Source organism: Bombina bombina, chromosome 5 (genome assembly GCF_027579735.1).
Source record: "Bombina bombina isolate aBomBom1 chromosome 5, aBomBom1.pri, whole genome shotgun sequence".
Lineage (NCBI taxonomy): Eukaryota > Metazoa > Chordata > Amphibia > Anura > Bombinatoridae > Bombina > Bombina bombina.
The window spans coordinates 806,639,421-806,664,461 of NC_069503.1; the positions used below are offsets into that span (position 1 = coordinate 806,639,421).

The window sequence follows — 25,041 nt, forward strand, 5'->3', positions numbered from 1 at the left end:
TAAGATACAACATTCAATTTTAAGCAACTTTCTAATTTACTCCTATTCATTTTTCTTTGTTCTCTTGGTATCTTTATTTGAAAAAGCAGCAATAAAAACTTGGGAGCCGGATCATTTTTGGTTCAGCACCTGGGTAGCGCTTGCTGATTGGTGGCTACATTTAGCTACCAATCAGCAAGCGCTACCCAGGTGCTGAGCTAAAAATGGTCCGGCTTCTAAGCTATTTCTGCTTTTCAAATAAAGATACCAAGAGAACAAAGAAAAAATGATAATAGCAGTAAATTAGAAAGTTGCTTAAAATTGAATGTTTTATCTGAAAAGAAAAAAAATTGGATTTCATATCCCTTTATTAACACAAAATGGAATTGTGGATTCACTTATGACTACTGTACAGTACGAACAAACGACTGACTGCCTTAGCATGTGCACCGTGGACAGTACTGACAAGGGTTAAATATAAGGCAAATTAAGCACACATACATAAAACTTTTTTTATGAGGCTTAGCATATTTTTAGAAGCCCACTAGGAAATGTATTCACCCTGATACATTGCATTTATCTTAGGTTTACGACAGAAGTAAAGTATTACACAAGATAACATGGTCTCTCTAAATGCATGTGTGTGTTTGCAAGAGTGCTCAGCATGTGCACAAGTGAAGTATTACACAAGATTACATGGTCTCTCTGAATGCATATGTGCGTGTGCGCAATACTGCTCAGCATGTGCACAAGTGAAGTATTATACAAGATTACATGGTCTCTCTAAATACATGCGTGTGTGCGCAAGACTGCTCAGCATGTGCACAAGTGAAGTATTACACAAGATTACGTGGTCTCTCTGAATGCATATGTGCGTGTGCGCAATACTGCTCAGCATGTGCACAAGTGAAGTATTATACAAGATTACACGGTCTCTCTGAATGCATGCGTGTGTGCGCAAGACTGCTCAGCATGTGCACAAGTGAAGTATTACATGGTCACTCTGAATGCATGTGTGTGCGCAAGACTGCTGAGCATGTGCTCAAGTGAAGTATTACATGGTCTCTCTGAATGCATGTGTGTGCGCAAGACTGCTGAGCATGTGCACAAGTGAAGTATTACACAAGATTACATGGTCTATGAGTGCATGAGTGTGTGCAAGACTGCTGAGCATGTGCACAAGTGAAGTATTGCACGAGATTACACAGTCTCTCTGAATGCATGTGCACAAGTGAAGTTTTACATGTTCTCTCTGAGTGCATGTGTGCGTGCAAGGCTGCGGAGCATGTGCACAAGTGAAGTATTACACAAGATTACACGGTCTATGAGTGCATGTGTGTGTGCAAGACTGCTGAGCATGTGCACAAGTGAAGTATTGCACAAGATTACACGGTCTCTCTGAATGCATGTGCACAAGTGAAGTATTACACAGTCTCTCTGTGAGAATGTTTGTGTGAAAGACTGCTGAGCATGTGCACAAGTGAAGTATTACACAAGATTACATGGTCTATGAGTGCATGAGTGTGTGCAAGACTGCTGAGCATGTGCACAAGTGAAGTATTGCACGAGATTACACAGTCTCTCTGAATGCATGTGCACAAGTGAAGTTTTACATGTTCTCTCTGAGTGCATGTGTGCGTGCAAGGCTGCGGAGCATGTGCACAAGTGAAGTATTACACAAGATTACACGGTCTATGAGTGCATGTGTGTGTGCAAGACTGCTGAGCATGTGCACAAGTGAAGTATTGCACAAGATTACACGGTCTCTCTGAATGCATGTGCACAAGTGAAGTATTACACAGTCTCTCTGTGAGAATGTTTGTGTGAAAGACTGCTGAGCATGTGCACAAGTGAAGTATTGCACAAGATTACACGGCCTCTCTGAACGCGTGTGCGCAAGACTGCTGAGCATGTGCACAAGTGAAGTATTACACAGTCTCTCTGAGGGCATGTGTGTGTGCAAGACTGCTGAGCATGTGCACAAGTGAAGTATTACATGGTCTCTCTAAAAGCATGTGTGTGCGCAAGACTGCAGAGCATGTGCACAAGTGAAGTATTGCACAAGATTACACGGTCTCTCTGAATGCATGTGCACAAGTGAAGCATTACAGAGTCTCTGAGAGCATGTGTGTGCGCAAGACTACTGAGCATGTGCACAAGGGAAGTATTACATGGTCTCTCTAAGAGCATGTGTGTGCACATGACTGCTCAGCATGTGCACAAGTGAAGTATTACATGGTCTCTCTGAGTGCATGTGTGTGCAAGACTGCTGAGCATGGGCACAAGTGAAGAATTACACAAGAATACACTGTCTCTCTGAGTGCATGTGTGTGTGCAAGACTGCTGAGCATGTGCACAAGTGAAGTATTACACAAGATTACACGGTTTCTCTGAGTGCACATGTGTGTGCAAGACTGCTGAGCATGTGCACAAGTGAAGTATTACACAGTCTCTAAGAGTGCACGTGTATGCGCAAGACTGCTGAGCATGTGCACAGTGTTTTAGAAAGTGATCATCACTTCCCCAGCCTTACAGGAAATCTACTTTACATTGAGTTCTATAATGATAGAACTATTCTATTGACCTTGTCTTATTTTAAAACAAGAGAGAAACAGGAAATAAGGGAAGAAGAGTGATTATAGAGTGTACAGATTGTTTCTTTTTACTGGGTATGTAAACAGTACATCAGACTTACACTTATACTGCAGGACTATAATCATGGTAAAACATGTCTAATCCCTTAAAGGGACAGTTTGCTGTGATTTTTGTTTTCTCCCCTTGAATGTGTTCCCTAATGATCGATTTTACTTGCTGGAGTATATCATTTGTTTACAAACAGCTCATTTACCTTTATTTTTCCATTTGAAATAGAATGTTGTATCCCCAACTATACTGAAAATTGCAATACTTAAAGGGACATAAAACCCAATTTTTTTATTTCATCATTTAGATAGAACATAACATTTTAAACAATTTTCTAATTTACTTCTATTATCAAATTTTCTTAGTTTTCTTGTTATCCTTTGTGGAAAAGCAGAAATGTAAGCTCAAGAGTGTGCACGGGTCTGCAGCACTATATAGCAGCAGTTTTGCAACAATGTTATACATTAGCAGGGGCACTATATGGCAGCACTATTTCCTGTTGTATAGTGCTTCAGGCAGTGTGCATGCTACCTACCTAGGTATCTCTTCAACAAAGAATAACATGAGAATGAAAAAAAATTAATAATAGAAGTACATTGGAAACTTTTTAAAAATTGTGTCCTCTATCTGAATCAAGAAAGAAAATGTTGGGGTTTAATGTCCCTTTAAGTATTGGTTATACAAAAGCTATGTAAAAAAGAAGGTTGAGAATAAATTACACTCCTAGTGTGTGGTGGAACATAGAGATTATAAAATGCTAATTTTCTATTTTTCTCTCTAAGCATTAAGAGCAAAATTGAATGAGGTCTGCTTTCTCAGCATGCTCAGCCCATTTGATTAGGTTGTGGGTTCAATTAGCAGATACAGCTATTTCATATACAAAAATTAACCAAATGGTGCAAATTCCCCATACATTTTAAAAACTGGTATAACAAGTTAATGAAAACTCATTCCCTTTAAGATGGTTGGCTGACAAACCTAAAAGCCATCAAGTATACTGAGGATCTAGCCCACACTTTTTATGGGGCAGACAAATGTGAGTGCGTGTGCGCGTGTGTGTGTGTGTGCGTGCAAGCCTGCTAAATGGAATGCTATAGTTCAGATGTTTATGTACTTTTCTCTAAATCACCTAAAGCACAAATATTCCATATAAATAATTACTACAGGTTGGATCAGAGGGACCCCTGTTCTGTCCTTAAATGCAGTAAGCCTGTGTCTGGGTGAACTTCAGGGATTCACTATTGGTAAGAAACACAATTTTTTTTTTTTTCGTGATTTAGAAAGATCATGCAATTTTAACTGACATTCCAATGATCTATTTTATTTTCATTCTCCTTGTATCCTTTGTTGAAAAATATACCTAAGAAGGCTCAGAAGCTGCAGATTGGTGGCTGCACATAAATGCCTCTTGTCATTGGCTTTCAGCTCGCTCCCAGTAGTGCATTACTTCCCCTTCAACAAAGGATACCAAGAGAATGAATTTGATAATAGAAGTAAATTTGAATCGTGAAAGAAAATTTTTTGGGTTTCATGTTCCTTTAATTTTTTCCCCACACTATGATAATACAGGCAAAAAAAAGTAAACATTGTAACAGCCAAAGTTTACAGAATTATTTAGAAACAAATTAGTGTTAGTGCAGACCCTTCACTCAAAATATTAAAATATACCAGTAAGAGAAGGATATTCACGAACAAATATATCTATTACTTTAAAGACAGGGAATCAAGCACTCTTATTCAGTATACATTTAATTGCTGTAAAAGTGTCAAACCACAATCTGAGACACTGTCAAATAACACAGAGTACAGACAGCCTGCATATTACAAAAGATACAAGCAGCATATAAATCACAAGAATACACAGACCCAAACCAACATATATAAGTTTAAAGAGAAAGGGGATCCCAATACACCACCCAATATTGCAAGGAGAGATAGACAGTAAACACGTACTATGTATGGGTAGGGCACAAATTCCACTTCACAGCAGGACTGCCTAGCACTATGAAAACATACACAGTGTTCTCCACAAAAACTTTTGCCAGTCGGGTGGCATTATAAAGTAGCCGGGTGGGCCAGTGTAATACTTTGTAATGCTGATGGGCCACTGGCTACAAGCTTCCTAACCTCCCTGTCCTGGAAAACAAGCAGGAACTATGTACATATGCCCCAGAGACTGTAATAATGGACGCAATCCCTTTAATGGGATAATAAGAAAAAGCCCATAGTGCCTTAAAGCACAGGAGATAAAATGATAGGAAATTTATCATTAAACTTGCATGATTCAGATGGAGTATGTCATTTTAAAAGGGACAGTAAAGTCGAAATTAAATGTTTGTGATGTAGGTAGATCATGCAATTTTAAACAACTTTCCAATTTACTTCTATTATCAATTTCCCTTAGTTCTCATGGTAATCTTTGTTAAAAAGAGTAATTATAGGTAAACTCAGGAGCATGCACGTGTCATTAGCCATCTGGCAGCAGTGTTTGCAATATTGTTTAAAATTATGCCTAGTTGCAAACTTTGCTGCCATAGAGTGTCAGCAGTTTTTGTATGTATAACACTGATATAAACACAGCAGCAGAAGGGAAAAAAAGACACATGCACGCTCCTGAACACACCTAGGGTTACTTTTTATAAGAGACCAAGAGAAATAAGCAAAATGGATGATAGAAGTAAATTGGAAAGTTGTTTAAAACATTATGTGCTGCCCATTTAATTTAACTTTAATTTAAATTTTGACATTACTGTCCCTTTGAATCACTTTAAAATTTACTTCTATTATCAAATTTACTTTGTTCTTTTGTACATTTTGTTAAAAAAGGAAGAATATGCACATATCCTCAGCAGCAATGCATTATTGGGAATTAGCTGGTGATTTGTAGCTGCACACATTTGTCTCTTGTCATTGTCTCACTAGATATGTTCAACTAGATCCCAGTAGTGCTTTGCAGCTGCTCTGGAGCCGACAAACTATGTGTTTATCCACTTTGCAAAGGTTAAACACATAGCTATGAGCAATAACAACATGCTATAACATTAGAGCATTTTCATATTCCTTTCACCCCATCTGCAGCACATTAGATAACAGACATATCAGCATGTAAACATATAAAGAAATACATTAAAAGGTAACAGAACACACTGCACTACTAAATCTTCATTAGGAGTTGTATATGAACTCGAGCTGTACAAGTCAAAAGCTTTGTCAAACTAACATACATTTACGGACTAACGAACACACACAAGTGTTAAAGTTTGTTTACTCAATTTTATTAATGTAAAGCTCCTGAACGTCAGTAAAAAGCAGAACACATTTCCCTTTTAGGTAATGCATGGGACATAAATATATGTATGATATGCACCAAACAACAAAAACAAACAAGTAGTTGTAAAAAAAAAGAAACAGAAAACAAGTACCTTTTTTTCCTACTACAAGCTATTTATAGCTATTTTGTTTTGTATGCAAGCAAAACAACAAGCAACCTGACAATTCTAATTCAACATCATAAATGGTAGTTCCTGTATTGCCTAACAGGCTGCTTGTCACAAAAAAAAAAATCTTTGTCAGGCACACTTCACAAGAAACAAAAGCAATAGCGTTACATCATCAGCCTAGGATGCCTAACGCAAAACTAGTTACCTCCATCAACAGGGGAAATATTCTGGATGTGAATAAAATTATATTATATCTGTTATTTTGTTTAAAGGGTAAAGCATATTGAAAATGTGTTTTTTATTTTCAATGGTATATTTTACATTTTGTGTGTGTGTGAGTGCGCGTGCGCATGCTTGTGTGTGTGCGTGCAAGTATACAGACAGCAAAGCAGTGGTTTTAACCATTCTATTCATCTTGTTACTTGCACAATTAGTACCTTTTTACTTGATTTTGGTGCAATTTCTAGGGAGTGTGTAAGTGAATGCACAATCTGTATTTGCTATTTGCTGGTTCTGAAGAAGGGCACAAATTTTACCTACAACTTCAACTTTTTTATGCTGTATATTTGACAACATTCATGCACCCAGGTCTTTTTGTAGAATCAGACCACAGGCTGGTAAATGTGCTTTGAAATTGAAATAAAAAAAGATGCCCCTTCTTTATTTACAAATTAATAACATTGTCTAATGGATGTCTTCTGACTAGTGTGCTTAAAATGTAGCTTAAGACCTAAAACATAAATTATGCTTGCCTGATAATTTTCTTTTCTTCAAACGGAAAGAGTCCACAGCTGCATTCATTACTTTTGGGAATTCAGAACCTGGCCACCAGGAGGAGGCAGACACCTCAGCCAAAGGCATAAATACCCCTCCCACTTCCCCCATCCCCCAGTCATTCTGCTGAGGGACAAGGAACAGATGGAGAAACATCAGGGTGAAAAAGGGTCCAGAAGAACAAAAATGACAGACGCCCCACAGAAAAATACGGGCTGGGAGCTGTGGACTTTTTCCGTCTGAAGAAAACGAAAGAGTCCACAGCTGCATTCATTACTTTTGGGAAAACAATATCCAAGCTATAGAGGACACTGAATGCAAAAAGGGTAGGGTACCAAGAGCCGGCCTGAAAACTTCTACACAAACAAAAACCAGCTTTGTCCAAAGCCAAGAAAAAAATGAAAAAAGAAAAGGCCCAAAGACACTGACCCGCAGACGTCCATAATATTGTTAGAGACCATAGGACCTAGACTCGACTGAGCCAAACAAGCTCAACAACATACCCCTTACTAGAGAAAGGGCTACAACACCGATTCTGTCAAAAAGGAGAAAAGGACACGGATAAGAGATCCATAAAGGACTCCAGAGAATCACAAAGTGGGGCACAAACGAGCCCCAAGGACACAAAGTTATAACCCCGAAAACCAGGGCCAAACTAACAAGAACCCAACCATCCAGCAGAAAGAAAGGGAGGCAGAACCAAACCCCAGTCTGCATAGCATCCAAGGGTTCACAAATCCTGGAGTCTGAACAGAGAAGAGAAACTTCCCTCAGAAGAGTGTATCCACACCCTAGAGACACCTGAAGACAAAGGTCTCCAAAAACCGCAGAAAAGCAGCTCAGAATATCTAAATATTCAGAATCCCAAGCCTCGCGGTCAAAGCTTATATAGGCGAACATCTGATGTCAAAACCTGAAGAGTCAAAACACTGCACTCTACCGTCATCCAAAGACGACTCCCAAGATGCAGCCAAACCTTCCCACAAGATATGAACGTGAAAGATAAACAGAGCCCCCTAAGGAAGGCTCACCAAAAACTTGCATAACCAGAGTACTAAATTAGCAAAGCAAACAGATCTCAGATCCTACTCCAAGCACCAGACCAGTCCACTATAGGCATGTCTGATAGACAAGAGGAACAAGGAGATCACAAACCCCAAGCCCCCTGGGAAATGGAAAATAAGTGTGTAGCTTACCCCCTCCAACAGAGCTCGGGTGCCAGCCCAATCTGCTCCTCCAAAATTAAGGGCACTCCCACGGAGAACCCTCTATGACTTGGTATAGAAAAAGCGCAAATAGACCCCCTTAGGAAGTCCTGGCACAATACCCCTGTCATTGACCACAGGGAGACTTAAATATTTAACAGTTGGAACAGAACAAGCCACAGAGCCGCAGTAAGCTGCCCCCATGCATAAAAGCAATAACATTTACTTGCTCCAACCTCCTGCACACAGGGCAGGAAAACAACCATCCAGAGAGAGAGAGAGAGAGAGAGAGAGAGAGAGAGAGAAAAAAAAAACACCACTGCGCCGGTACTAAGGTAGTTCAATCCCCCAAAGGAGAGGCAACGGACAAAAACAGCGCCCATGCCCACAATGACATGAGGAAGCCATAGCCTGAATCAAAGTCCAGGGCCGAATGACGAGTCACCCAGACACAACTGTTGATTGTAACAGAGAAAAACACCCTCACCAAAAAGGGAAGCAAATTCTGCCCGTAAGAGCAAACAGTCCCCCACTGAAAACACTGGGTCATCATTCCAACAGGATCATAAAATCTCCAGGCCTTCCCAGAAGGATTCGAGACAAGAACCCTGTCCTGAACAGTCCACCGGGACATAAGTTTCCAGACATCCAAAGAAGGATCAGGACAAGAATCTGGAACAAGGACCATTTTAAAATAAACTATACCCCCAGTGGAGCACAAGACCCCCCCCCCCCCGTCTGAAGCAGAGCAGGCATCACAGGGAATGTGATCCGGGCTAACCGGGAAACCGGGTACAGGACTCACTCGTAAAATTACAAGCCCAAAAGGGAAGAGAACACCCCTAGTAGGAGACATACTCCCTACCAAAAGGGAGCAAGGCAATGACAAAGTCACGCAGCCACTCTAGAGCACAAGGCACAATAGACAACACTCTCGAAGTTCAAGTCTAAGGGAATATTTACGAGAACAAAGTCACTCAAAAAAGAGTTCAGAAACAGACTAGTCTCCATAATCCTCTCAGATTATCTTTCCGTAGGCCACACCCAAGAGAGAAGAATGCAAAGCATCCCAAGTCCTGGTGAAAGAACCATAGCTAAAGCTAGCAGTGGAAAGAAGGAGACAACACAGTCTATCGTTCCCATGTGGAAACGACTAACTCCCAGAAGTGGCAAGAGCCGCAAGGCCCTCAACTTCCTAACTTAAATGGCCAAAAGCCGTCAAGAAAAGCAGGACAAAGTCCAGACAGCCTTGAGCCAAAGGAAGAGAAATATAAACAGGGAACAAATCCTAAAAGGACAAATCCAAGGACACCTTGGAAGGAAAATCCACAGGAACTGGAGGAATGAAGGACCTAAAATCCTCCGAACCTTTAACACCCTATGGGGAGGAGGGTACGCTAGTTCCTACAGAGATCGGGAACCAACTGGAATGTCGCAGCGGATCTTAATGGAGCCCCGGCTAACTAAAATTAAAAAGGCCAATGAGGACTGAATACAATCCCCCATGCCCCTAAGCAAACCAAGGAACATTGTGTCCTCTTAGATGTTAGCTGTAACTTGAAAAGAAGAACAAGGAAAACAACCCATTAGTTGTGAGAACCACTCGGTGCCACAGCCAGACCAGCCAGGCACAACGGGCGCCACGTGTCTGATATAGACCTCAAGATAGAAGGATCTGTACCCCGTCAGGACCAGTCTGAAACAAAGGGCACCCAGGATTGTCAAAGGCTTGTCAAAGGCCACACAAGTCACCCCCTAGAAGGGAGAGCTAAACAAACAGACAAGCCTAGGACGAAAAGATGTCCTCACTCTTAAAAAAAAAACCTCCACAGAAGTAACAAAGCAACCGAAAAATCTCGAATATCCATTCCAGAGAAGAAATTTTCAAATGAAATATAATAACAAACATAAGCTTTAAAATCAAATAAAATCCATCCTAACCGGATTAACATAAAAGATAGGGCAACCTGCAGGTTATTGCCCAGGAAGAACGGACACCCCAGCAGGACCAGCCCAACAGGGATTCGATACCTCCAAGCTCATAACTGGAAAAGGATACTTGAATTAAAAAGACGATAAGATTACTTCATTCCCTTATGTCTAATTGTGCATTTCATTCGAAGAAAACTGAGAATCCACCAACCCGTTAAGAGTGGGATCCTCCAGCAGTGCCAAAACATGCCTCAGTAGAACACGAAGGCGCGCCAGTCTATAACGAAAAGCAAAACTTAGCTCCGCCGGGGCAAATGAGGACCCTGGCCCCAAAGTTTGCCCCCCTGAAGTCTCAGGGGCAGTCCCTCCTCCAGAAGGCATGCGTAGTAAGGGACGGTTGTAGGGAACGCGCCTCTCGAGAAACAGAATCCCCAGAGGCGGACGGCTCAGTGGACCCCTGAATCCCCGATCCTGAGGAACGGAGCACTCTAAAACAGCATTCGGAACATAACTGATGGGCATGTATCACCCGGGCCAATTCATATTCTTTGCAAGAATTAGAATCTGAATCAGAGACATTTGTCTCAAAAAAAAAAAATCAGAATCCTCCATAACTGGGATACTGAAAAAATTGGACCAATAAGATATCAAAAAATATCAACGGCACCTTACACCCCCAATGGCTAGGGCACTTACCACCTCCTAGGACTTAGACACCAGTAAACCAGATTTTTTTCCCATTGCAAACACAGTCAGGAATGAGTAAATGGAGAGCAAAAATGTAACCACACCCGGTCACAAGGTGTACCGCGCGGTCCATGAAAAAGCGTGCCAGAACGTAAAGGCCGCGTTACTTGCCATAGGCCGTTATGTTCAGAAAAGGCCCTGAGCCTAAGTGCCACTACACATTAGCAGACAAAATTAACCCTTGATATTAACCCTTGATTCCAAGATACAAAGGCGTCTCAAAGTTAACCCCGAAAGGTTGCAGCCTCACTCGGATAAACAGTTGTATTACAGTATGATGAAAGTAAAATGAAACAATCTTACCGGAATCTACGCCGTGGAACAGGAACATGACCCTTCAAGTGTGACAGATAGTAGCAGCGCTTCCGACATGGACTTGAGAGAATGAAGCAGGCAGCGAAACTCGTCAACCTCCTGGGACGAAAGGCAAAGAATGACTGGGGGAAGTGTGAGGGCTATTTAAGCCTTTGGCTGGGGTGTCTTCTCCTGGTAGCCAGGTTCTGAATTCCCAAAAGTAATGAATGCAGCTGTGAACGCTTTCCGTTTAAGAAAAAAAATATAACTCTTGGCTCACCGTGAGATCACAGGACTTTCAGTGTGATTTTCCAGTGCTCCCCAACTACATTCAATAATATTCCATATTAAATATGGGCTCAGAATAAAGAAACTGTGCAAGTGGTTTCCAAACTATTACAGACATAACAGAGCAGAAGGAATGCTCTGATATTCAACAATAACTATTTTCAGCAATAGATTTGTGACCTGTAAAAAAAATAATACAATTTTATTATTATCTATCTATACCAATCTATTCCAGATAGAGATTTACTTTCAAGCACACTTCTTTTCCTTTATCAGATTAAAGCATACATAGGAGTTGGCTTTTTATATATCCTGTATTAGATGTTTACAGCCTACATTAGTTCATCTCGTCTTCAGATGGGAGGCTATGGAGGCCAACTAACAATTTAAAATTGCAAAGAAGCACAAACAAAACTACATTTTCTTTTAGGGTAGTTGCCATTCCTATTTAGTTTTGCATTTTAAATAAAGTTGTTTTTATTAAAAAAATTTAATTATACAATTTGAACAATTATTTTGTGTTTCTGTGTAGGTCCAAAACAACTTTAAACAAACTTAATATAGGGTGCTGCCACACTGAGAAAATCTGGTAATATTTAACAACCAGTCAAATAAGTAACATTAAATTAATTTCTCTCTGTAATGGGTCATTTAACAAACTCACAGGACATTAACACTGATCTTATGCATTACTATAAAATAGTACATAATGGATTAATGTAGAGGAAATATGTAGCATTCCTGGGTGCAGTGAGATGGTCAGAAGTCACAGTTTAACAGCCTCAAAATCTGTGTGGGTCATTTGCAATTTAGGGGAAAGTAGCAGTTCTCAAACTACTAAAAAAAAAACTGCACCGGTAGCAGTTAAAGGGACAGTAAACGTAAAAAATAATGTTACATAATTCTGCACTATATGCAGAATTATGTAACATTATCCTAGCAACACCTTAAACTCAATTTTTTTCTCATGATTCAGATAGAGCATGCAATGTTAAGCAACTTTCTAATTTACTCCTATTATCAATTTTTCTTCGTTCTCTTGGTATCTATATTTGAAAAGCAAGGATTTAAGGTTAAGAGCCCCCTTTTTTTGGTTCAGCCCCTGGATAGCGCTTGCTGATTGGTGACTGTGTGGAATATAGCCGTGTCTGAACTTATGTTTAACAAGAATTACAAATCCAGCATTATTCAGAATTAAATTACAGGAAATGAGAACAAAATAAATAATGAAAGTATACTGCAAAGTTGTTTTACTACATGTAATTAAACAATTTATATTAATATCTTGAGGTGTTTAATGTCTCTTTAAAGGTATACTTGGTTTAGTATATGCTGTTAATTTGTTTGTATGCAACTATATGCAGTTGTATAATTTCTTCTTTGTGTAATTATTGTTTTTAAATGAGTCTATACTTGTAGTCCCATGCGCCGCTAATCCAACCATGAAATTCCTGATTTGGATATATTTGTTTTTTTTTTGCCTTTTCATCAGTTACCTAAGGTAATGTCTAGTTATGCAAGTTCTTTGTAAAAAAAATAAAATAAAATAATCAGCAAGTGATATATGCTCAGTTGTAGGCCTCGTCTCCTTTTAACCTGAAAGGACCCATACAATTCTTTGGGATCAATAAAACATTGGACATTTTTTTAAACCTCTCATCCCACAGACTAAGACGTGGATGTGCCTTGTCAATGAGACCTTAATTTGCACTTTTTGTTAATTACGTACAAACGATAGGAAGGGACTCATCATTGTTACTTCACACAAGCGAATGAGTATTGAGGTCTGGGTAATGCTAATGGTCATATGGCATTGACAAAAATGAACCGCTATAATTTATCCTAGGTTATATACACTTTAATCTGTTATACAGAAACATGTATTTTAAGAAAAGAGAATATTTATATTTTTGTATTTTTACAGTTGGACATACACTTAGGAAATTCACAAGAGCTGGCTATAACTGACCAGTGTACATGCTATAGAATCAGTAAGGTTGGCTTGTGGGTGTTAGGTTTAGTGGCTAGTATGAATAGAATCTCATAAAAAGCCTAAATAAATATATCTCTTCGAAAACCAGTCACATGTAGGCTCTAAGCAAAATACATACAGGTCAACAGTTTACATTTCAAATTGTCATTCCACGATATTAATTTTGTTTTGCATTATACCACGGTATTAAGAGTGCGTGTAGAAATGCAAATAAGCATGAAGTTCAGTCTGCAACTCTGACTATATTCATTTCCACCTGATGGTGAGGTGTAAGACAAGTGATGGCACTGTTGTTTACTCCACGCAAAACAGCAAATTATAATAATTGCTATAAACTGTGCAACTTTCCAAGATTAACTGTGAATGCTAAACTTCATCCATCTCATCAAACTAGCCCCCCTAAATCTTCATGATCTACAAATGGGAAACAGACAACTTTTACCATAGGGCAGAATCTAGGCAAATGATTGTGTGTCTGAATACATATATTAGATGTTGTGTTCATCTCATAGGTTAAAAAGTACAAAAAATATCTCACCATCTACTAGATTATTGATTTTAAAAACAGTAATTATTAACCTAATCAGAAAAATGACAGCAGTACAGTATCAATGCAAACAGAAGGCGCCTGATGGCGTGATTTATTATAACATTCGTGATTTGTAGTATTGAACATAACATGGCTTGATTGTTACAGTCATAAAACTACAGGTATATAGGTTGCAACAACTAATCGGTGAGATTGATCATAAAAATAGTTGTCAATCTCATTATCGATGAGGTGGTTTGTCATTAGTTGGTCAGTTGCACGGCACAAGTTGTTTCACTCCCATGAACTCCTGCACATTGTATTTTCCTTGTTTTTCTATCCAAGTAATTGGATAATAATCAGTCGATTAATCAGATAGAAAAAAGATCAGTTGACAACTATTTTTATGATCAATCTTACTGATCAGTGGTTGCAGCCCTACATTAAACCGTACAAAGGATATATCTGAAAAAAGCAGACAATTTATTGACTTTCATTGGGTTTTTAGTTCAGATAAAGCTAAAAAAAATTTTAAACACAGTCCATTTAAATGAACAATATTTTATCTTGTCTATATGTTTTTTTCTGTGTGTGCATGCATGCTGAGGGCTCATGTGTGTAAACATGAGACGCCACGGTTTAGATGCTGGTTTCCCAACAGCAATGCTGTGGCCCAATAACGGGCCACGATGGCCCTGTTTGGTGGGCCACGACCTGACATGCTCCAATAGGCCCACCATTTCACACATAAGAAATGACGTGCAGGCCTGTCAGTGTACCATTGCACATGTGCGTGTGCCCATGTAGCGGCAGTTTAGTGGACAGTACAAGACAAAAAGCAGATGGGACTGGACCTGGACACCGCAGGTAAGTGATACCAGTCTAATGACTACTGAGCTCTGGACAAATTTACCAGGCCTTGAGGTTACTTAGGTTGAGAACCACTGGTTAAGATAACGTTACGAAATTTGAAGGTAAAAATCTTTGTTAAAATCTAATGTAGCAAAATCTATAAAAGTAAAAAATGCCAATGTAAAAATGCTAGAAAGCTCCGCAAGTGTGACACACTAAAAGGGACATTAAACACTTTTAGATGGTTATATAAAATGATATATCGTATAAATAGAAACATTTCTGCAATATACTTTCATTATTTATTTTGTCCCCTTCTCCTGTAATTCCATTCAGTTCCTGTTAGAAATGTAAATGCAGTACACTGATATATTCCACACAGCCATTGGCTGTACACTCTAGTGACCTATTTATAACTGTCCCTAATTGGCCACAGCAGAGAAGGTAACCTAAGTTACAACATGGCAGCTCCCATTGTTTTATAGACACAAATATTACACATATTTTGTCGATATTTAAAAAGCTAAAGAAACTTTAAAATCTACATCTATATGTTATTCTCAGGCTAATCTTTTCTTTAAATGCATCATTTTATCTAGTATATTTTTAGTGTTTAATGTCCCTTTAAAGGGATATTTAACTGCTGGGTACAACTACAATAGCAAGGTTAGTAATGGCCATTCTATTGTTTTTCCTCCTGTGCCTCCTGCAGCTCTCTTCAAAAGCCATTCTCTTATTTCAACCTCTAACTTTTGCCGGTTGGTAAAGCTCCACATCTTCATAGTGGGCATTGCCATCTTGGATATTCTTGCATTCACTGACAAAAGTGGTGCACATATACAGATTAGCAATGTTGCTGGCTTTTGGCACTTTGGGTGACAGGGCATGATAAGTACTGAAACTTTACAGTGGCTGCATTGCTCTGTATTATTCATGTGGCCCTTCTTAAATATGTAATGCATACAAATGCCAACCCCCAGATATGTATTGTGTATGCTACCCTGATACGCATTAAACAGCTGTGAAAAAGCCAGCAACATCACTAAACTGTTAAAGGGATATTTGTATAAAGCTACTGTTTATAAGATAGTCTCTCAGTCTCCAGTTGTAGTTCATACATATTGATACAATACTAAACCCACATTTTTTCATTCATGATTCAGATAGAGCATGCAATTTTAAGCAACTTTCTAATTTACTCCTATTATCCATTTTTCTTTGTTCTCATGTTATCTTGATTTGAAAAAGCAGTAATAAAAGGTTAGGAGCCGGCCCCTTTTTAGTTCAGCACCTTGGTAGAGCTTGCTGATTGGTTTGCTACATTAAGCCACAAATCAGCAAGTGCTACCCAGGTGCTGAACAAAAAATGGTCCGGCTCTAAAGCTTACAGTACTGCTTTTTCAAATCAAGATAGCATGACAACAAAGAAAAAATGATAATAGGAGTAAATTAGGAAGGTGCTTAAATTCTCATGCTCTAGTCTATCTGAATCATGAAAGAAAAAAAAAATAGGGTTTAGTATCCCTTTAATATTCACTACTTCTGTCATAGGGTGCAATAATATGTGGTCCAGTGTGAAAATGTAGAGTTTGTAAAAGGTTACAATAAAGAGAATGAGTTTGAAGAAAGTTGCAGGAAATGCATGAGTAGTGACCATTCTGTTGAAGCTGTGTCCTGCAGTTTAATGTCTCTTTGCTATTCACATTATCATCATCCTCAACAGAACTTTTGTTCTCTCATCTCAACCTATTAAGTTCCTATACATTATGATCTGAAAAAGCAATGCGCAGACTACATTATTGTAGCAGTTTAAATTCTTAGATTTTTATTTACACAGCTTAATATTTTGTCCATTCTAAAAGACAGAATGATCTAAATAATGACATTTAAAACATAACACTTATTTAAACTTGTACATTACAATCCAGTGATGTAACTAACAGTTGGGCTGCAATCTATTTCTTTGCAAACATATCAGCTCATGAAGTAACATAGGAATCAGAGAGGATGGAGAGAGCTGCCAGGGTATTTGTGCCATGGTTATGCCTTGTTAGTAATCTCTACAAAACATCTACACACTAAAGCAGGGAGGAATGTCATAAAATCAGTGTGGCTGTTTTTGGCCAGTAAACATGCTTACAGAGATTAGCAGTTTGTTTTGTGCAAAGCTAACAGTTAGCACATGATGTTTTTTATTTCTACAATTGCATTTAGTAATAAAATGTGGAAAACAAAAATGTGTCTTTTAAATCACACCTGTGGAAAAAATATTACACCATACATTTATTTGTTGCCATGATTATTACAAATGAGCTCAATGCACAGGAGACAAAAAGCATATGGGGGCTGTCTATTGTATACCCAGTATAATTATAATCCAGGCATATACAATATGCAGTACTGATCTAGATAAAGTTATTTGTAGAGTCTGCTTCTATAAAATGAATAGCAGTGTCTCTGAAGACGCATGCTTGGAAAACATACACCAGGAAGGACAGGTACAACTAGGGTGGGCAGTTAAGTATTGCTTTAAAAATAACTCAGTGAAGACAGTTTCATATATATAAGGTGGCAAAAAAGAAACAAAAAAAAAAACTTGAAAGGCCAGTGACATACATTTCTGATAAAAGTGGATTTTTTTTTAAATTTAAAAATACATACATAAAAGCTATGCGGAGCAGAATCGAATGAGAAAGCCGGCAGCCACAAGTTTATGAAGCAGAAACTGCTTATTTTGCCTCTCCACCGACCTGATAGGTACCCATATCAATCACTTCAACATTCGTTCATTCAGGGCGATTGACATGCCCTGCTCTCATGCAATTGGTTCTGTGAGACCAGGGAGAGGCATTGTACAAGAAAGCACTTTTCTTGTTGCATTGCATGACAAAATGTAACAATGCACAAGAGGCAATTGCAGACAGACAAGTTCTATACTTGTGACCCTGTCCATCTGCAATCATGATAACTTTTGCCCTTAAAAATAAAATAAAAAACATTCTTATGCTTGTGTCATTGGCCAATATTAAGCACTATTGGAATTGTTCTTATAAACCAATGAGCATTAGAAAGGCAGTATTGTGCAGAAATATATATTGTCTGAAAACAGTTTTTACATCAAGAGATACGTCACCACAGTTTGCAAAGTTTGTTTGCAATATACTGCCGCTTTTTTTTTGGTAAAATATTTGTATTGAACAATGAAGAGATGTATGTTCACAATTTGAGGAGGCGCAGCTCCAATTTGTCGAAACAATTTTAGAGGTATGACATACATTCAACTACATCAGAAATAAAGAAATAAAAAACATCATACAATAAAAACGAAAAGTGCAGAATATGTGCTTGTCTGATCCATCATTAGAACATGGTCAGCTTCCTTTGAGAAGTATTCACTCGGTATAATTTAGAAAAGCAATTAATAATGAAAATGAACAAGAATGACAAATTGTGTATGAGGAAATCTTGTGGATTGTATCTATTAAAGTGTATAAATTAACCTATTTGTTCTTAAGGTATTGTTCCCAGGTCGTTAACATTTCTGCATAAATATCCATCCTGTCCTGTTTCAGAATATACAATTCCTCCAACAGTAACAATTCAGAAACTTTGTGAATCCACATCTTCTCTGTGGGTGGATCCCTAGCTTTCCAATTTTTTTTTTTTTTGCTATTAAGAACTTGTTGCTATTGCTTAGGATGTAGAATAATTTCAAAAGTGGTTTATACTTTATCTTAGGGGGTAAGTTCAACAACCATATTAGGGGGTCTAGAGGGAATTGGACTTCTAGAATATGTTCCATCTCAGATATGATGAATCTACAGAAACTTTGTATCGAGTTACAACACCACCACTTGTTGGCCATGTCACTACCGACATGACCACATCGCCAACATTTATTTTTGGATCTTTTAAATAAGCGGTGTAGTCTCTTGGGGGTATAATACCATCTGTGCAAAATCTTAAGATTAATCTCAAGCGCTGCGGATGATATGGAAGTTTTTAAAGAAGCTTGAGTGATTATTGGGTATAGCTTTGGGACGATTATTATTCCGAGGTCTGATTCCCACCTCTCAAAATATGGCATAGAATGATCAGGAGGCGGTGTACTTAGGATTTTGTATATTATCGATAGGGTATGTCGTATTGGGGGTTCTCTTACACACAAGAGTTCGCATTTTGTTAGTGGTCTAGTCATATTTCTGGACTGTTGGTGTATTATGAAATTGTGTGCTCTCCTATAGGTGAACCAATTATTAAAGCATGTGAATCCCTTTTGTACCAGGGCTTCTCAGGGTTGAATTTGTTTTTTTTTTTCTATGGGCCAGAGTATTGGGAATTCCGTTAGGTGCGTGGGATATTGATGTGTCAGTCGGTGTGTGCCTAGGTTCAATTCCCCATTGCTTATCAGCGAGGTTAAGGGAGATGGTCTAGATGTCAGGTGAGGGAAGTGAAGCATTATTTTATACCAGGTGCTATAGTTTTCCGATATAATCGGGTTGGAGTGGTGAAGATGCTTATCTGGTTTAGTCAGAGACCCGCAAGGCCTAGTCAGTTTTGTGGAGCATGAAATATGGCGTTATATAAATTAACCCATCTTTTATGTTGTTTATGGATATTCCAATCGATTATGCTTTGTAGGAAAATGGCATTTCTATAGTTAGTTAGATCTGGTAACCCCAGTCCCCCTTGTATTTTAGGTATGGACATGACTTTCTTATTGATCCTGGGATGTTTTTTGTTCCATGTGAAGTCATTAAATGCTTTTTGTAGTGAAAAAATTTATTTCTCTGGGAGTGGGATAGGTATTGTTTGCAGGATATTCAATATCCTGGGGAAGATGTTCATATTGATTAGATTATTGCCTCCCATCCATGATCATTTTTTAGATCGCCAGCTAGATAAGTCAGTGATTATATCTTTTTTAATTTTGTCGTAATTGAATTGTACTAAACTTTCCATGGATGGGGTTAAGTTAATGCCCAGGTATTAAAGTGATTTTGTGTTCCATTTAAATGGGGACAACTGTTGTGCAAGATCGGCCTGGCATGATGGTAGGGTGATATTCAAAATTTCGGATTTGGAAATGTTGATAAGAAAGTTAGAGAGTGTGTGTGTGTGTGTGTGAAACACATGGAATTCCTGTGTCAGTAAAGGTAAGGAGATCTCGGGGTTTGTGAGTGTGAAAAGTATATTGTCGGCAAATAGTATATTTTTGGTCCCCTATGTTTATTCCTGATATGTCTGGGTTATATCTAATTCTCTCAGCTAGTGCTTCGATTACGCAGGTAAAAAGCAAAGTGGACAGAGGGCAGTCCTGTCTGGTTCCATTTGAGATCTGAAACGAGTCAGAGAGATCCCCGTTAATAAGAACTCTAGCATTGGGCTGGGAGTAGTGGGAGAATATGCGAACTATTATCTTATGTCCAAATCCCATCTATTCTAGAGTGAGTTTGAGGAAATCCCAGGCCACACGGTCAAAGGCCTTTTCCGCTTCGGTAGAGAGAATAACTAATGGTATATTACTGTATGTTTTTGAGCATGAAATATTATATTTAAGCCCCTGGCCGTCTTATCCTTCGCCTCCCGTCCTGGGATGAATCCCACTTGATCTAGATTGATTAGTTCAGGAAGAACAGTATTTATTCTATTTGCCAGCATCTTAGAAAATATTTTTATGTCAGTGTTGAGTAATAATATGGGTCAATAACTCGATGTCTGCTCCGGTAGTTTGTTAGGTTTTAGTATTACAGTTATGCGAGCTTCTAGAGCGTGTTACGAGAATGGGTGTGATTTATCAAATGGGTGTGATTTATCAATGCTGTTAAAATATGATAGCATGTGAGTTGCTAAGTGTTCTATATGAATTTTGTAATATTTGTATATGAATCCATCCGGACCTGGGGCTTTTTGAGTTGGAAGGTCTTGAGTTTGAAGGTCTTTAATTACTCTTTGAAGGTCTTCAAGGGAAAAGGGATCGTCAAGTCTGGCCTTTTGGACTGAGGATAGTTTGGGTAGTTTTAGTTTAGAGAGGTAATCTTTAATGTTTTGTTTTCAGGCTTTGGTAGTGTTGGGGTTGAGCAGTCCCGTTTTGTCTAGATTGTATAAGCTCTGGTAGTATTTGCGGAATGTCTCCGCTATGTCATGGGATGAGTGCTGTGCGTTTCCCTTACAGTCTTTTATATGTAGAATATAGGAAGAGTTAGTTTTTCTTTTTATATATCTTGCCATTGATCTCCCTGGTTTATTTTGTTCTATATATGACTGCTGCTTTAGAAACAGTTGTCGTTGGGACTGTTCCTTATTTAAGGTAGCAGCTAGAAGGAAACTTTTAGATTGAAGAAGTTGTAAGGTATCTAGGTTTGTGGTGTCTTGATTGTGGGACTGTTCAATCTGAGTAATTTCTTGTAGGAGGCTAGTTATATTCTCTCTCTTTAGTTTATTGACATGAGCTTTTTGGGCTATTAGGAGTCCTTGTATAACACTTTTATATGATTCCCAAGTTGTTTTGTGGGGAGGTATTATCTTGATGACTATGTTGGAAAAAGTCTATTATACTAGTTTGGAGTCTCAGCTGGAGCTCTGGATTAGTTAACAGATCATCCATTTTCCAAGTGAAGTTTTTTAAGGGTTTGGAAGGCCACACAGGAACATGTGACTCTAGCATGATCTGACCAAGTAGATGGTGTAATGTTTGCTGAGCGGAATAGACTCATACTAGTGATGTCTGTGAAGATATAGTCTATCCTGGTGTATACCTGGTGTGGGAAAACATAAAAAGTGTATTCTTCTGTGTATGGGTGAAAAGTTCTCCATATGTCAATACATGTTAATTCTTGTAGGGTACGATTGACTTTGGTGATCCAAGCAGCCGATGTAGTGGGTTTTTATGTGGAACAGTCTAGCTTCGGGTTTAAGGGAATGTTAAGATCACCTCCTGCTATTAGTGTTGTACCCTTTTGATGTTCTAAGATTAGGTTTGAGAGATGTTTAATAAATTTGTGTTGTTTGACAGCTGGTGCATATATAGAAACTATGGTAAATATGGTCTGCCATATAGGAGACCTGTAATGAGAAGATATTTTCCATCGCTGTCTTTAACTGTATTTAGTTCATGAAAGGGGATGTTTGCTTTAATTATTATTCCTACTCCTTGGAAAAAATTTTTTGTATGTGAGGCACAGTATGCTTTCCCGTATTTAGAATGGAATGTTTTTGGTTCTTTGCCTTTGAGAAAGTGAGTTTCTTTTAATAAGACTATATCACTAGAGTGGCGTTTGAAGTCTGCTAGAGCTGTAGACCTCTTCCTAGGGGAATTTAAACCTTTGGTGCTCATGGTTATAATTTTTAAAAAGTTGTTACCTTTATGATCTTGTGAGTGTGATGCCATGGGAGTTACAATTAGGAAAAATAGGGGTTTTATCTAATGATGTATATAGGCTTTTATCTGAAGAGTTGTGGAGTGGATATACTGTGTGGTGGAAAGACAATACATATAAAGTAAACAATTCAACATAGTAAAACATGAAAAACATATCAACTATGAAAAACATAACATCATGTAAACAAACAAATAACTTCTCTCGTAGGTAGAGATGAGAAAGATTCATGGGGGGATGCCTCTCCCCCCCATTGCCAAGGCAAATTTGCCCGCATGTGTGATGAACTCAGAGACCGGTCCTCAACAAAGTCTCTCGACATATACAAATTTGTTTAAGCGGATCTGTCTAGTTATCCTCTAGACTTGATCAATTGAGTTCACAATATTAATAGACCGTTATCCATAAAGAAAAGACATTTATATCTAAAATGGTATAGGGTGAACAAAGAAACACATAATACACTTTGTGGAAAACTCAGTGTGCAAAAAATACTTATCGTGCCATCTGGAGAGCGTCCGTTTCCACAGATAGATGATAAAGTGAGTGTAGGTCTTCTGCTATTTTTTCCCTATGGTGACTTTTGTCCAGGATAATGCTTGAATAAAGGATTAAGGGTTGTTGGGGTCTGATGGGGTCACATCCCCAGAAAGATCCGGTGGTGGTTGAAATGAAAGTCCTAGAGATCTTGAGATATTGCTTAGATCTGAGATGTCCTTGTACAGCAGCATTTTCCCGTCTCGGGGGATGATCAGACTGAAGGGGAAACCCCAGCGGTATTTAATTTTGTGGTCCTGAAGCACCGAGGTGATACATTTCAGTGACTTTCTTCTTTCTATTGCAGTTGGGCACAGATCTTGGTAAATTTGTAAGTCCTTATTCAGAAATTGGAGAGGGTGCGTTGATCTAGCAGCGTTTCCATATTAACTCTTTTTCTTTGTAGTGAAGTAGTTTGACTATGACGTCTCTAGGTGGGGCAGCAGGTTTAGGACGTGGTCACAGTGCTCTGTGAGTGTGTTCTATGGATAAGTCTGTGAACGTTGTAGTGTTGGTGATCATATTAAAGAATTGTATCAGATAGGGATGGAGGGAGTCGTTGGTAATCTCTTCAGGTATTCCTCTTATTCTCAAGTTGTTTCTCATCCCCCTATTTTCAAGGTCTCCGACCTTCTCCTGAAGGGAACATATCAAGGATGCCTGTTGTGTTAGGTGTGATTCTGTTTTAGATAATGTAGAAATAGAGTCCTGACTGGTTTCCAGGTCTTCTATTCTAGAGCCTAAGCTGTTAACAATTTCTTTCTTGACTGCTGTAATTTCATTCTGTATGAACTGCTTCAGGTCTGCAATGTCCGTTTTAGACAGAAGTTTGTCCATAGTTGTTTGTAAGAGTGACAACTGTTGCTGCATGGTTATGCTGTCTTGTTGCGGCTGGTGTGTCGATGGGGGACCTTCTACCAAGGATCCTGGTGATCTGGGTTTGTAAGATTCTTGTGTGCCAAAGAAAAATGTCAGGGACTGCTGGACGATTGTCCATTTTTGTCGGTTTTAGTAGATTTCTTAGTAGCCATTATAATGTTCCCCTGGTAGATAGTATAAGACGGAGGCTGCGTTGTCACAAGTGGTTATTAGGTCCTGTCCTTTCTTAATGAATGAAGAACAGGTCCGATAAAGTATTAGTAACTTGATTTAGATCTCAGATGAAGTAGGAGATGGTATCTGTACTTTGTGCTGAAGGGCGTTATAATATGTAATAACTGTGGGGCTTTTTAGCGAAAGTAATCTGATATCTAAATATTTCAACTCTGTTGCGCACTTGCTATCAGTTTTGTGCGTTATAAGTGTTTCTTCTATGTGCAACAGGTCTTGCAGTCAACGTATTCTTTCAGGGCTTTTAGACATACATATGTCCTAGAGAGTAAGTTGCATCACACTAGTATACCTGGAAGGCTGTGTTTTTAGATATGGTTCTAGTTAGTTTAGTGTCTCTGAGACCATGCTTCCCACGATACAGGCAGGTTATATTATGCCCTCATTGTTACGGGGTGCTTATGTATTTTTGAGGCAATCTGTACCTTTATTAGATCATTGCAGGAAAATGTATCTCCTTCTGCTAACTCAGGAGACAGGCTCAAGGGTGCTAAGAGGAGGGTCGTGGATCCATTGATGTCCGGGGTTAGTTGTAGGCCTTGTTGCGCAGCTCAAATCATGGCGCTCCAGAGATCACTTATGGGTCGTGTGGTGACTCGGGTGGTGGCTCCCGACTGTTTAAAAATGGCCCCTCAGGTTATATGAGCCACAAGTGGGAACCGCATCAGCTTTTGAGGGCTCTTCATGCTGGTGTGTTCAGGCGATGAGCGAAAGTTGCACAGAGCTTCAGCACAGTGCGGCCATGTCCCTGCATGGCCAAACTCCGCCAATATACAGCCAGTTATTAAAGAAATATTATAAACTAAACCTGTGGGGGCGTGTCTGGGCAGCGCTGTGAGAGGATGCACAATCAGAGGTCTCCAGACTAAGATCAATAATCTTCAAATTATCTATGTAATCTGATAACGTTTGGTAAAATGTTATTTATCTGATCCCAATGATACCAAGCTCTTCTGTATTTATGCCGTTTATACCCTGATCAAGACTATTGAGGCCTTAGGTGACGGACTTCTGAAGGATCCTCGACACCCTTCCCCAGTACGCCGGGTACAATAGTCAATCATTGGCTATCTATTCACCAACACATAGCTATACCGAAAATGGAGGAAGCCCATAAAAAAGCATCATTCCCCAAGGTTTACTTGGGGTGTATGCCAGAGAATCGGTGGTGTGCCCCCAAGACAGGCAAAACAGATAGTGAAAACAGAAGAGTCACTGGAAGTGACGTCAGATTGGAGTTTTCGAGGAATTGGAGTTCTCAACAGAACAATGGCTAGCCCACACCTTACCGACTACATCACAAGCAGATTTAAGCAAGCGGCAACCATTGAGAGTACCA

The 25,041-nt window shown here is 39.0% G+C and overlaps 1 protein-coding gene across 2 annotated transcripts in view; it reads right to left on the reverse strand.

Annotated features, from left to right (window-relative positions):
* GNAL (G protein subunit alpha L) overlaps positions 1–25,041 on the reverse strand; it is a 927,952-nt gene that overhangs the window by 261,062 nt on the left and 641,849 nt on the right. The window lies entirely within an intron of this gene.